Source organism: Falco cherrug, chromosome Z (genome assembly GCF_023634085.1).
Source record: "Falco cherrug isolate bFalChe1 chromosome Z, bFalChe1.pri, whole genome shotgun sequence".
Lineage (NCBI taxonomy): Eukaryota > Metazoa > Chordata > Aves > Falconiformes > Falconidae > Falco > Falco cherrug.
In genome coordinates this window covers 28,540,081-28,553,402 of record NC_073720.1, presented here as the reverse complement: position 1 = coordinate 28,553,402, position 13,322 = coordinate 28,540,081, and positions in this window count along the sequence as shown.

Sequence of the window (13,322 nt, the reverse complement as noted above, 5' to 3'; positions counted from 1 at the left end):
GGTTAATAAGCTGGGGAAAGAGAAGAGAAACCCAAAGGAGCTCCTGAACCATCCCTCAGCATGGGGATGCCATCAGACAAGCCTGTTGTTCCCTTCTCAGACATGCTGTTCACTTTTCTTTTATTGGTCTGAAACCATCTACATTGCAAAGGCTGGTAGCTTACATGATGTGGGAACCTACATTCTCCAGGCACTGAGCATGAAAAGGGGGGAAAGAGAGTCTGTATGTTCTTTGCTTGGCAGCCATCCCATCCACAGAGGTTATGTCCGCACAGTACGTGCCCAGGTGGCTCCAAACCAGGTGGTTAACAAATAGCAATAACATAAAGAGCAGGTTTCTTCTGTGTTCTTTCTCTTAATAACTTCAACATCACAGTTCAGGCTGTGGGAGTGAATCAGCACTCCCAGGACCATACTGTAAACAGCTGTCAACAGGGAGCAACTGGGAGTGACATAATTCTCATGCTTAGATGAAGTATTGTTTTGTTAATTTTCCACATGTAAAGTTACAATGTGGATTAAGATTTTCATAACGCATGGCAAGATTGGTTCCAGCCTGCCCTGTATAACTGTGAAGATTATCTTAATCTCTTACATCAGCATGAACCCTGTGAAGTCCACCAAATTATTTTGGATTTAATGTGCTGCTAGAGCATTACAAAAACTGTCACCAATTGTTTTTCTTGTAATCATTTTTTTTCTGCACCCATCAAGAAAATGAAATTATGGATATTAGAAACCTATTTTATACTGCAGACATAATATAACGATAAACCCAGGCTTTCTTTGGCTCCTGAATTAACTGCTTTCTAATGAAAAATTGTTAGATTACTTACGAAATTGTTCCTGGTTATTATTTTATTTTTAAGTCTAAGATGAACAAAAGTTTACACTTAAACTGCTAAAACATGAAGTGCTAAAATCTCAAAGTTGTTACATAGGCTTCATCTCCTTTCTCATGTATATTTCCAACCAACCGCATGAGTTTTGATTTTCTGTGCAAGAGGAACAGGCTTATGACATATCTCTGCTTGGCCAGTCTGGATGTCTAGTTTTCACCGTGACTGAGCTCACTGAAAATGTCTGTGCTATTCTGAGTACCTTCCAGTTCCTGTGTGGGCCAGGAACCACTGAGGCCGATACACCTGGCTTTTCCAGCCACTCGCCTAGGCAGAGAGTGTGTTGAAAAAGCTAGCGGGATTTATTGAAATGTCTGGTTTTCGTGCAAAGTCTGCTTTCAGGTTGAAACCAAAACAGAAACTGAAAGTCTGATTCTGGTTATGTCTATAATTTCTTCGCTCTAAGTGAACAGAACAATTGTGGAGTCATGCTGGGAAAAACCTGGAGCTTTAAATGTCCCACATGTGGTAGAGGGAAGGTCCCAAGAGGGGCATGAGAGGTTTCTGCTAAGAACAGAAATAAAAGGCAAGATTGTTTAGGGGCAGTATGATTCTGGTTCAGAACCTAGGAAACTGATTCTCCATGGGTGAAAATGTTCATGAAAAAACTTAGAACAGTAAGGAATGGGGTTTTTTCCAAGTCACTTTCCAAGGGATGGCATTTCCAAGAATGCACACTGAATGTGATTCAGTGCAGGCTTAACAAAAAAACCACTCAGATAAGGTATTTTTTTCTTCCACTGGCTAGAACCACTGACAAGCTGTGTCATGCAGGGGGAGGGGAGAGGAGAAGGGAGGAGGAAGGGTCATAGTCTCTGACAGACAGCTGCCTACACCATGCTGATTCCTTGCATCTACCTTGCACAATGGCTGCACCACAGATTTAGCATTCATGGCCAGGGGTGGAAAGTAGCACACGCTCAGGCATCATGGAAAGGCCACCATGTGTCTCTGCAAATGAGGATCCCTGCTCCCTAGCAAGGGACAGTCAGACATTTTCATATCAAATTCAGTTAATTATTCTTGCATTGGCAGATTTAGAATTTTATTCTTGAATTTCAGTAGTATTTTTTCAAGTCCATATATTTTTCATTATTTCTCGTGTTTGCCTTCATTCAGTTCAGAAAAATAAGATTAATCAGATATACCATCCTTACAAATCAGGTTTGGTATCATTTATCGGGTTTTTTTGGTTTTACAAAATCCAAAGTAAAACTTACCTTTTGGTAACACATTCATCTGAAAGATATTTCAATAATCATTAAGTTTTGTAAACCTTTATTTTATTGCTTTTGGAAAGCAGTAAAATTTGGACTTGAACTACCTGTTGGTTACTTCTAACATTTTTATTGTGACTAGCAAATAGCACACTCATAAAACTTCTTTAATGCAATAGTAAAAAAAATAACTCACAAACTGTGAAGACTTTTTTCTTTTCTTTTCATTCCCCCATGGCCAGCTGTAATACAGATTCCCTTTTCATCTTCTTTGCCAACAGCTGTCACTAAACCAGCTACATGGAGAGACCAACCACACAAAGGTCCTCTGTGTGTTAGCACTAATAATTTGCTCCTGTAATCTGCTAAGCAAACAGTCCTCAGTCTTCGGTGTGTCTCATCATTTTCACAGACTTCATAAAAGGCAGTGTCACTTAAGAATAAGACTTGAAGCACTTCACAGTTGCAAGACAGTTCACATCCTAGTAGAGAATAAAGCAGGAGCTAAGTACTTCATAAAATATCATCCATTCTTGGAAAAAACCTAAAAATTCTGGTTTGCTAGGCTTTTTACTGTGTTCTGTGTGCCATTGCTATAACGGTTCTAGCCTCACAGGTCCCTGTGCTATTTCCTTGGAAGACAGAGGAAGCTCAAGCGTGGCTGTTCATGGGGACGGGGTCTGTCCAGGTGAGCACCACAGAGAACATGTAGGCACCAATGCTTAGCAGTGCTAACTGATGAGGAAACCTCTTCACCCCTGGTCCCTCCAAATGCATGGCAGGGGCTGATCCACCAGGAGAAGAAATGCTGAAGGCTTTCTGTTTCTTGCACCAGCTGGCAGGTCCCAGCACTCGAGCTCAGGAAAGCAGAGCTGTGGTTTGTGCAGCCGTGTGGTCTCAGTATTCTGGACTGCTTTGGGTTTGTGGCTGTGGGACATGATGCAGAAGAGGGGAGCCTGGATGCCTGAGCCCTCAGCAAAGTCAGTGGAGTGAGAGAGACAGAGCCGTTCAGAAGACTAGTCAGAGCACATATGTTAGATATCTAGGATCAGACAGTGTGAATACATCTCTTGGGTGTTAATGTTGTCTCAGATAAGCTCTAGTTGTCTTATAAAGCATCCCAGGGGTTGATCGCAGTTCAAAGGGGAAGCAGAGCCCACAAAGATCCCTACTTTTCTCATGGCTGTCTCACTTCTCTCTTCATCTGGTCCTAAAATGACTTCATGCCTTGGGAGCCCCTGGAATAAGGAAGAAGATGAGAGAATGTGCTGTAAACATAAATGTGACCTTGCTAGCAGGCTTCCCACTTCTGGCAGTCATTCTTCCAGCTGGGCTGCAGAAGGGCAGGAATGAGCTACTGGTGGTGAAGAGAAGGAAAAGCTGGGACAGAGCTGCAGTACTTAGGGCAGGAAGGGTCCCACAGGCAGTACTGAGGTGTGGAAACCGGTGAGTAAACAGTGCCACCAGGCACAATGATTCATTAAAGGGGTAGCTGCTGTTTGCTGGGTCACTCAGAAACCTCAGCATCGCTGTGCAGTGTGCGTGTACCAGGGGGAATGGGGGCACCAGCACCTTGAACAGGTTCTGTCACTAAAACATAATGCTGGGAAGTCACAGACTCATGAATTAACCACCTTCTGGAAGGTGGGTGAAGGGGCAAGGGGAAAGGTATCATTTTAGACCCTTACCCAAAGGCCACCTGCAAGAGCTCTTGGATTGACAGCTCCTCTGCATCTTCAGCAAAGGGAGCTCGTGAGATGGCCAGAGACCTTCACCCTCCCTCTCCTTTAGGCAAAGAGGGAACTGGTCTTTATTTATTTATTTATGTTCTGAGCTTTCTTCCTAGTTTGCTGTTACAGGTCTTGGGACAGCCCATAGAAATGTAGGGACTTCCCCTCCCCGCCTGCTCATGTTTTCAGACCTCATTTTTTCAGGGTCTTTATTTTCATATCCTGAAAATAAAGGAAGACTTCCTTACTTATTATATATATATTTATATATTATCTATTATGCATTCGTTATTTTGGATTCCTGCTATCTCTATGGGCTTTCTTGCAAGCCAAAACAGATTTAAATTCCATGTTATATTTTGTGTGATGTGTATTCAAGAAAAAAAGGGGAAAAATTTCAATTGATATTCACCTTTTATCTGTACTATTGTCTAGGTGAAGACTAAATATGCTACCTAGAAATTATAAAACAAAACAACATGAGGATGGTGGGGTTTCAGCCTTCGCAACATCTCTGTCACAGTTTTAGGAGAGCTAAGTGTTATTTCAAGAAATTATATGGTTTTCTGAGAGGGTAAATTTCAGGTGAAGTATTCTAAAACCAGTGCCTTCTACATGGCTCGACCATTGACTGAGCCATATGACAGGAACAGCACAGTCTGGAAACTGCTTTGAATCCTCCTGATTTCATCTCACCAAAGTTATAGCTCTCCACTCAATCCATTTTGACAACTCATTTCTTTTACAATAGCCATAAAATTGGAAGGTAAGAGCAGTAACTCAAATTAGTTATTTTAGTATTGTCAGTCCTTTCTGTCATGTCTGTTCTTTGTTATGTTAGCTCAAAAGTATTAAAATATGATTTTGTTTGCTATTGCAGAGCAGCAAGCATGCTGTCAACATTAAACAAACAGTTATGATTGCTACATTTTGAAAAGCACGGCCTTAAGCAAGCACTGACATATTCACATATTGTGGTCTTTGCCTTTTATACCCTTTTTTGCTAAAGCAAAACAATTACATTTTGTCTAGACAAACTTGTGCGTTCTGGTGCATTCTGTAACGAATCAGTAGATTTTGTTTATGTATTTTGGATAAAACCCCGGATAAGTAGGTTACAGAAGATAGTACTAGCACTAACATCACCAAAAATTTCATTTGCAGTAAGTTTAAATAATTCTCTAACTATGATTTATTAAAGGAATGTTTTCTCCATTTTATATCAATCGACAGCAAAACATGACACTATAGTTCCCTGAACACTACTCAGTTCCTGCAAGGTGCTGAATTCCCCAGTCCTTATTGAAAAGAAGAAGTGAGGACGTTCAGCAACATGCTTGGTAGGAGCCTCTGTTACTCCCAAGCACAGAAACTGTTAGTTAAAGAGTCAACTACTGAAGTTAGTACCCCAAAGACAAGCCACTGCCTTCATCTCTACAGCAAATGCCCGTGCTTGAGTGTTCTGCATAAGCTGTGGTTCCCAAGCTAAGTCCTTCTCACCAGCTTTTAAAAGGTGTCCAGTTTCTGATTTGAAATGCTAAATTCAATGTTTAAGCATGTGGAGGATGCTTATGCAACTATCTATCGGAATACAAAACCATATTAAGTAGAGGTGATCTGTGTGAGACTCATGTGTTAATTCTTCAGCCTTTGATGAGTTGCCCCACCTGCCTTACTTCAATACATCAGGTGTTTCTTTGTTCCAGTGTTAGATATTTGATAAAAATAGTCCTCTACATCTAGTTGGATAGACACTCTGTAGCTTGGTATTTATCCTTTCCTTATAGTCTGTCTGATTTTAAGAATAGAATATGCTAAAAAATCCCCATAATTACTTATTCAGAATAATTTTCTGTGTAGTATGAGAAGCACGGGGCGGGGCGGAATTCACCTATTAAAAATCTGGTTCTGAGGCTGGAAAGTAACAAAACATAGAATTTCTGGCAGTCTGTAAAACTTTCTCATTTTCAGGCTGACATTTTACCGAATTAATAGGGCACTCCTTATGATTTGAAATGGCTCATAATGATAGACTCTAAAAAATTATTTAAAACCTACCAGTAAAGCTTTGTGAAGACTCACACAAGAAGCCAGCTTGTTCCAGCTACTAGCCTCAGTCTTTACATACTTCTCTTGTCCCATTGCACCCAAGGATGAAAGAAATATTGCTATTAATATAGCTCTTTTGCGCCCAAACTTCCTGTAGGGCCTGAAAGAAACCAGACTTTTTTCCATCTCCCTGCCTGCTTTTCTTTTCTCCAGGCAAGGCTCTTTCCAGCATGCAGGCAGAGCAGAGCAGGGTTTCCACATGCAAGCCACAGAATTGCCCCATCCCATCCCATCCCATCCCATCCCATCCCATCCCATCCCATCCCATCCCATCCCATCCCATCCCATCCCATTCCATCCCATCCCAAGCAGGAAAAATCATGAAAGTAAGGTAATTTTTTGGTATCCCAGTTAACAAACTTAAGTCTCAGCAGCTGGCATTTGGCATGCTTTTTAAAGCCATGCCATTTCTTAAGACAAGTTGATTTCCCAGAGACCTTAAAGAAAACAAGAATATTTTAAATATAGGTTATTTAATTTGAACTGGAGCAATTTTTAAAGTTCCTTTTTATTTCTGTAGGGTTTTGACAGCTTAAAGTTGGTGTAGTCCTTTTGGATCTCAGTTGATACTGTTCTGAATGTTCTGAAATCAAACCAAAGATAAACTTGATATATGCAAGAAACAGCATGGGTTTCTGAAGAGCAAACTTTGTGAGCAGCTATGCATTTTAATAAAAGATGTCTATACTGCTAAATTTCTATATGGGTAGAGTTTTTTGTTTTCCTGCAGAATATTTAGGGATTGAAGTATCTCACCAGTTAATCCACTCACTGTTGAGGCTTGGTGTCTGAGACAGATGTAACCAAAGCAGCCACTGTGTACTAGCAATGTTGTGCAACCATTTTTGAGAAGGGAAATCAAAACCAGCACACTCAGTTTGAAACTACAGGAGAACTAAATGTTAGTACAAGAGAGGTAAATCAGAATTTAACCAGGACAACATGGACCTAATCTCTTATTGCCCAAAATGCTGATGAATTTCAGCCAAATACTTGAATCTGGGGTTTCTTATCACCATGCCTGATGATGAATCCCTGCTTCAAGGGGTAACCTGTTACTACTAAGTGGTAAGCAATAAGACTTTGGAGTAACTTGTCAACCAGTGAAGAAAGACTTGTAGTGGTCAGGTAGTTTCACAAGAAGCTCCACAAAACAGTGGGGATACTTAAGTAAGGTAGTACATTTTCAGAAATTGAAAGGTATATATATGATCCCATATCTTTACTATGGAATAGCAGTAAATGTTCTTAAAAAAGCTTTAGGTCACTAAAAATCCACTGCACCTTTTATTTGTCTTGAACTGCTTTATTTATTTTCAGTTCTGATTTACATTTTCTACAGCATCTGAGTTCAAACTAACTGTATATACTAACACATTTATCACTTCAAATTTGAAAGAATATTCTTCAGAGTCACTCAGTGCTGGTTCTGCATTTACCTCACAGGGCAGGGGTAAATTCAGGTTCCCTTTTCCTTCTTCAGCTTGCAAGTATATGAAAGAACAGCCACAATCTGGCACAAGGAAAGGAATTTTTTACATGGGTGTTTAATTAGGGATAATTAGATGAAATTAAAAGAAGGAAATTTTAGGATGAATGTCAGGAAAACCTCCTTGACAGCGAGACATTTCAAATTGTGAAATAGTCTCCTAAAGGAAATGGTGGAAACTCCAGTACTTAGGACTTTTAAAGGTGACTGGGCAACACAATGGAAACTATAATGTAGGAAACAAGCAAGCCATGTGGACAGAAAGGTATTAGGCACAAGCTAATGCTTATTTTCTGTGTTTGCATTTCATCATGTGGAACTGCAGCAGCACAATGCTGCAAGTTGACATCAACCCAGAATTGCGACAACCTATTACTGTGACCCCAGAACCACTGGAGAACCACGCACAGCCAGAGATAGGGGGAATGCAAAGACATCTGTCAAGCCACTTCTAGCACTTCTTGTTTGGGGTAAGGGAACACGTCTGTCCCTCAGCACCGGTAGAGCTGCACTTCCACAAAAGCACGTATCTCCTGGTAGTCTCTTTCCACTGCTGTAAGAATGGTGGAAAATTAATGTTGCACTATGGCGTTATCTGGGCTTCCAGGAATCTATGTAATGTCGATGTACTTCCTCAGAGTCATCTGTCTTTTGTGTGTGGTGAAAGTTAATATCAAGAAATGTGTAAGTATACAAAAGTTTAGTAAAACTGATGAAACAGCTGGTGTTGCTGCCCCTGAATCTGACTCCTAAATGAACTTTCTGGTTTTCCCAAGAGCACTTTGGGTCAACAACAAAAATGTTGTGCCGCACTTCTCCTGAACTAGAATAGTTGTGGCGCTGAAAATAAAAAACTGAGAGAGCACAGACCATGAGACATCTGTGCAGGGGCATTCCCCTTTAGGGGAAAATATAGGGCTCATCTGACGCTGTAAGCATGTTGTGAGCCTTCCCACTTGTTTCCAAACTCCTGCTGAGAACAGAAATACAGGAATCAACCCAGCACTTCACAGCAAACCAACATTTGCACCATATACTATGAAAATCACTGCTGTTCCTTTGTGAATTGTTAAACATTCATGGTTTAGCATTGGTGAGTGTGTGGTTATTTTTAATCCTGGATGTGCTCTGCAATGTGTCAGTGGTTATCTAAATATGACCCCTAGTGTTCAACTTGGATGACAATAATTTAAGAAAACTAAAGCCCTTGCTAGATGTCCTTTAAGAAGAGTGTCATCTTTTCTGGTTATCCCAATATCCTAACCCAGAAAATTAATACTGAATCATTCCTGTTGTGCAGTAAAAGTTCTTGAGCTCATACCATTTTCAAGGCATAGAACACTGAAGAATCATATGAGGATTTTAGTGGTAATTGTTACAAGCAGGGAATAATCTACATTCAAAAATGTTATTGCAATATTTTACTGTTTGCAGAAAAAGAAAATCTTAAGCAATAAAGCTGCTAATGGTAAAGCACCAGTGGAAGCAGTGGTACACTGCTATGGATTGCATCACAAGGACAGTGATGAAGGCTCAATGGTACAACGGCTGGTACAAGAAATGGTGAGGTAGGTCTTTTTAAGTTTTGTTTCATTCTTGATGCTGCCACTAATATTCTGGTGTCCTTTTCAATAGGTTAAATACTTTTCTGTTCTTGTGTTTCCATCTTGACAAAAATTCACAGACACATTTTTTTGTTTGAGGTTTGTGAGGTTTTAACAATTTGCTGTAACACTGCATGAAATGTTGGATAAAAAACAGAATAAAATTTACTTGCCACCTGCTAGTTTTTAACTACGGGAGAAGGCAGGGAGAAAATCTACATGTATTTTATTTGATTCAAACAATCAGAGCCACAATGTGGGACCATAGGCTGCAGAAGTGTGCAACATCATCAGGTGACACTGCAAGTTGCATGGTGTTAAGAGAGGAAGGGCAAAGGTGCAGTGCTTTAGTGTCCAGGCTGCAGATGTCTACCACCTGCTCTGCATGATGCAGTTTAACTCCACCCAGCAACTAAGTCCTGTTCAGACACTTGCTCACACTCTGTACTCCCCCAGTGGGATGGAGAGAAGAATCGGGAAAAAGATAAAACCTGTGAGCTGAGAAAAGAACAGTTTAATTATAGAAATAAAGTAAAATTTAATTACAACAACAACAATAATAATAGTAGTAGTAGTAATAATAGCAATAATAGTAATGAAAAAGGAGATGACAAAAAGAAAGAGAAGAATAAAACCCAAGAAAGACAAGTGGTGCAAAATACAATTGCTCACCACCGTGAGCAGTGGTTTGCACCTCCCAGCCAGCTCCCCACAGTTTATTTACTGAGCATGACGTTCTGTGGTATGGAATGTCCTTTTGGCCAGTTCAAGTGAGCTCTCCTCATTGTGCTCCCTCCCAGTTTGTTGTGCACCTGCTCACTGGAAGAGCATGGGAAACTGAATAGACCTTTATGTAGATATGCACTGCCATCAGTGCGTTAACAACATTATTCTCACACTAAATCCAAAACAAGCACTGTACCAGCTACTGGTAAGAAAAATAACTTTTTTCCAGCCAAAACCAAGCTATCTACTTTGATAAAGGATGGACACAGTTAAACTACTGCTTTAGCCATGTTCCTTTCTTCCTGCTTTGGTGCTTGCTATATTGCCATATGTTTTTTAAAAGGACAAACAGTAATGATACGGACAAAACAGCAGTCACTAAAAGCTTAGAGAATCAGCAGTGACAAGCTGGTTTGCAATGCAGTCCTTTGCTGATTGTTTTAAAGTATGTCAGGCTGTGGATACAAACAAATGATTTATCACATCGTGATGGAAAGCAGTATGTATGACATATATTGTGAAAACACACAATACAGGGCCTCCTGCTTCCTGATTGTGTTTGTTAGCTCTGTGCACACAAGCGTCTTGCAAACTTTACTACTTTGCATCTTGTTCAGATATGGAATAGTTCCTACAGTCTCATTTTTGCTCTCATCTGAATACCTTAAGCATTAATGTGTATCTCTGATGTGCTCTCAAAGCCCTGTGGTTTATTTGCTTGAGTATTGCTATCACCAGAAGAATCACTGACACTTCAGCTCTGGCCTACAGATCTCTTTTACAGTATGCTGCTTCTTACAGTCTTGTTATGTAAATGTTTCTCTGTGCCTGTTCAAATTTGATCTCCCTGGCAGGAAAGCATGCATCTGCTGGAGGCAGAAATCAGATGTTATTTTTAACTTCAGTGCCATACTCCTCTTAATGCTTTTGAGCTTAAAAATGGAGTGCTGCCACTTTCCATTCCTCCCACTTTACTTGCCCATGGTGGTGAGACAGGATCCAGGTCTAGGCTGTTACTCTGAAAAGTAGATTGTAGATGCTGTAAAGGCTTTATTCACCTTTACAACTCTTTCCTTGATCCTTCCTGCCACAAGCAGGGAGAAACCACAGCAGCATGCACATGCTTTGTGTGTTGACGTGAACCAGTTTGTGCTTAAAGCCAGAGTGAGCACAGTCTTCAAGGCTGGAGTTTATTTTCCCAGTTAACGTAACCAGTGCCCTTTCTGTCCTAGGATAAAACTCACCCTGTGTGTACACAGTGTGGGAATCCTTCACCTCCTTGTGGCTCAAGGATCATGTCTCTCAAACTGTGCCCGCTAAAAGCGTTGCCTGTGGCACCAGAACCCGAGCAGGGACCTGTCACCAAGGGCACCATTAGCAAAGGAAACACTCTGCTGCAGGACTAGAACTGAGGGAACTGCAAGGTAGGCAACCCAGCCTGGTGATCTTTCCTGACCTAAGAAGGTGATAATACAGCCACTATTGGTGCATCGTTGTGAGCACAAGTCAGAAATTGAAAAAAAAAAGGGTATGGCTTTAGGGGAAGGCACAGCCCCACAGACATTCCTCCCTGCATAGGACACCCAGGGCTTTCTATGGAAAGTGACACTAAGTGAAGGAGTATCATCTGCACTGGTACCAGCTCCAGGGCCAAATTCTGTTCTTATGGAGCCATGGGATTCTGGCTGGGAACCATGGCTCAGATCAAGCACTTTCAGGGAAATGCAGTCAGCCGCTGAAACACAAAATTGTTTGGTCAGGTACAGATTCTGGCACTTTGCCTCTGAAGGGAAACCTGCCACAGGCTTCAAAGGGAGCAGGAAAAGGCCCCACCTGTCTATCTCTTGCTTTGTACGGAGATGATGAAAGACACCCAAAGCAGCAGCAAAATTAGCACATTTGGACGATATCAGCAGAATCTGCAGTTCTGTGCACTGGCTCCTGGGCAGGCCAGCAGGCAGCCAGCAGGGGTTTTCTGCATGCCAAACGTTCCCAAACACTGTGGAAAAATCTTCCTATCTTTTCTTTCCCAAAACTGCTTATTTTCCAAACAGTGATCAAGTGTTGGCAACGCAGCTGTGACTGCTTGGGTGAGGGCAACCCTGTTTGGGCTGCTGCTCTGCAAGGTGAAAGGAAAGCTATTTTAATTCCAGAGGATAAAAACGGCAGAGCTTCAGCTTTCATCTTCTCAGACCAGAACTTTTACTGCCAATGAGTGTTGAACAGACTGTGGGTGTATCTGCAACTATTGCTGTGTCTTTCCAAAAGGTCCTAGATCATGTCAGGGGGTGTGGGGGTGTCCGGGCGAGGAATGTTCCCATAAAATTGCTAGGGTTTTTATCTTTCCCAATTTGCTATTAAGTGTACAGTTTGGAAAAGTTTTGAACATACCTGTGTTGCTCTCTCTCACGTGCTGCTTATCCCTTACTTATCTGTGCCTTTGCCCAGGCGCTGAGCTGTTCTGTGGTTCTCATGTCATGGGCAGTACAGTCACAGCATATGCATTGTGCTTACTCTTGCCAATGCCTGGTAATGACAATAGTTGCAACTCCACAAGAATTTAAGGCAGGGTGAAAAATGTTACAGCAAACACGGGTCATATAACATTCTATGGTGACACTGCAAAGCCATGTTCTCTCCTGTTCAATGACTGGAAGTGCCTCTAGCATTGACCAGAATTGTGGTTCCCATATCACATGTCTGGTGCAAATCTAGTCACCTAACATCCCAATCATTGGAAGGGACGCGATGCTGTCTGTGGGCTGTCTGAGCAATTTGTCTGCCCCCAGCAGCCTCCCTGCCTGCCCCCAAGGATCCTCAGCACAGAGAGCAGTGGGGGCAGGTTGCAGAGTAGAGAAGGTGTTCTGGAAGCCAGCCCAGTCAGTGCCCCTTTCTTGAGATCTGTGTCTTGTACATGCCTTTTTTACAAATCCACGCTAGGCCCATAAGAAATACCATGGAGACAGAGTAGCCATTTTATGGTGACATTCTGCCTTCATTGGAAAGCAAAAGTGATTGCTGCAGACAGGCTGCTACAGGTACTTGAACTACTTCAAGTATTTGTGCAAGAATAATATAATATAATACCATCAGAAAGCCTATTTCTTACTGTACTGGTGAAAGAGCCAAGATATGACTGTGCTTTGGGCCCAGTACAATAGGCACTTTCACAGGAAAAAAAAACACCAGTGACCTTAAACACCAGCAAAGGGAAAGGCTGAGTTCATGCATCAATTATTTAGGACTGAAGATAAAAAAATCTGTTATAGACTGGCTGGCTTAATGTTTAGGGCAGACAGAACACAATAATATGCATTTAAGATACATGTGAACAACTTTTTAAAAGAATTGGTTTGATTTGTTTGTTTGTTTGCTTGCCTGAAGTAGTGCTTTCACACTCCTAGAGTTGTAATACGACTTCTGATATCTGCATTTTGGCTCTGGAATTAGAAGAAAGGGAAGATCATTTGGGTGGATGAATTTGTTATTTCAAGTTTGATTGAAAAGCACTGCTGATGTAAATTAAGCTGTGCTAACTTATACCAGCA